Source organism: Odocoileus virginianus, chromosome 5 (assembly GCF_023699985.2).
Source record: "Odocoileus virginianus isolate 20LAN1187 ecotype Illinois chromosome 5, Ovbor_1.2, whole genome shotgun sequence".
Taxonomy (NCBI): Eukaryota; Metazoa; Chordata; class Mammalia; order Artiodactyla; family Cervidae; genus Odocoileus; species Odocoileus virginianus.
The window spans coordinates 58,037,029-58,039,240 of NC_069678.1; the positions used below are offsets into that span (position 1 = coordinate 58,037,029).

Below are 2,212 nucleotides of genomic sequence, written 5' to 3' on the forward strand. Positions count from 1 at the left end.
CCTGTTCTAGAATCTGTTGGAGATGATTTTTTAAAAGCATTTTTAAAAAGCTTTTTACCCATTCACTCTTTCACTTACAAGATCATAAGTAAGGCATCCACAGTGGACACGTCATTACAGTTGCCATATACACAGCTTCCCAGTTCACTTTATCCACAGATTTTTCTAAATCAAAGCAGAATGATCAGATTAGGAACACTGCATTACACAAATTCCATGGACATTGTCATGTATTTAAACAGTGTTCTCTGAGGACTTCCAACACTTCTGAACAGGCTCTAGCCAAATTTCAAGGAAACAAACTGTTTCTTTTTTTTTTTTTTTTTTTACATCAGAAAGGTAATGTGCCGATGTCGTAACAAGGTTTAGAGGGAGGCACATATCACGCAGCAGCGTGAACACCCAATCATCATGCTCATGAACTACAAAAGGATCAAACTGTTTCTTTTTGGATGCAAAAATGCAAACTTAATGGCTGTTTTGGAGAATTAATAAAATGGAGGTTTACTTTGAGAGGAGATTGGATTTTCATAGTAGTAGTAATAGCTTAGTCATTATTCTTAAACTCATTGCCAAAGACTTGTACTTGAATGCTTTTCTTGTGATGGAAAAGTGTTTTTCAGTTGTTTCTATACGTCCTTTATAAAGGATTCCAGGGAAGTTCAGGTACCTTGAAAACCTAAGTTAGAGAGAACATAAAGAAGATACAAATCTGATTGTGCAGCAACTATTCCAGCCATGGATGGACATGGAAAAATGTACAGTTAATCTCACAAAACCAGCCTGGTATTAATACATATGGTCTCTTTATAGTCTTTTTCACTGCAGTTGAATGGTGGTTAATGGTAATTCCATTCTATTTGCTCAGGTCAAAAATCTTGGAGTAATTCCTAACTATTTTCTCTCTGTCACATCCAATACCTAGTTCAACTATAAATTATGTAATCTCCAACTACCATTTAAATCTCCACTTGAGTTTTCCGGACATAGATTTGCTTTCTGACCTCAGACACAACTGCAGCCACTGTGTACAGGACCACCAGAGTTAGGTGACTCACATCTCTTCCCTTCGCTTTTACTCACTGTGCCAATATTCTCTTGTAACAACTTAATAATGGAACCAGGAACACATGGTTTGAAAGATGGGTTGAAGTAAGCATGTAAAGAACAAGTAAATCAGATCCTACAGGAACTATTCCAGGCTACAAACGAACATGGAAATGTCTCTTATTCATTCCATAAAACTAGCCTAGTGTCAATACAGGTTGAATACTAGAAGCCCAGAACCAATGCTTACAGATCTCGTGTGGGTCATGATGCTTAGGAATGCTACCTGTATCTCCTGATGCCTCCCCCATTCACACTCCCACCTCATCCTCAGAGACTGTTTCTTGTAAGAATTGATGCCAAAACCTCTGGGAAGGCTTTTGGTTTCCTGCTATAGGAACTCCCCTTCCTCTTTCTTTCTTCTCCTTTTCTCTGTATCACTGATATGAGGTAATTCCCTACAAGATTGCTATTTTTTATTATATCACTTTTATTTTTCCATCTCAATAAAATCTAAGGTTAATGTTAAAAGGTAGATTATAATACATACATGTAAAGATTTGTCTTGTCACCTGAGGAACTCACTAAGGTGAGACAACTACCAATCCCTAGATTACTAACATAGATTTTCTATATTATTCAGTAGATTCATCTGTAGTAATTTCACATACTCATCAAACCAATTGTTTGGGGGTGAAGAAATAAATTTAGTCACCATGATTCTAAAGCCAAATAGATTTAAATAGCAATTAGTTTGCATACTGACTTTCATTTTTTTCTTCTTTCTTTGATTTCTGTTCCCACTAACCCCAACAGAATATATAATACTCTGGAGTCATCCATGTATAAATTTGAATTGACAGGTCTTCTAAACTTGGAACCCAATTCATGTGGCACTTGAAAACTCAGCAGATCTCTTCTTTTATCTCTTTTGTGTGAGGGTTACTATGGCGATGAGAGGATACAGCAAATGTTGTCATTATTAAAGTTGATAATATCTCTTAGCAGCTCTCTCTGAGCAAGTTTGGACTAAGACATTACCTAACTTCCATGGTAGTGGATGACATGAGAGTAGTAAAAATGTTGATGATCAAAATATATGTGTCTTGTTTTATTTTATCCTAGACTCCAAGTTGCCTGGTTTCAAAATGAATGTACCCTTATC

The 2,212-nt window shown here is 36.2% G+C and overlaps 1 non-coding gene across 1 annotated transcript; it reads right to left on the minus strand.

Annotated features, from left to right (window-relative positions):
• Positions 1-329: 329 nt before the first annotated feature.
• LOC139035379 (small nucleolar RNA U13) lies at positions 330-434 on the minus strand. Its single transcript, XR_011488041.1, has one exon. It is a non-coding gene; the product is annotated as a small nucleolar RNA U13 (small nucleolar RNA).
• Positions 435-2,212: the final 1,778 nt, after the last annotated feature.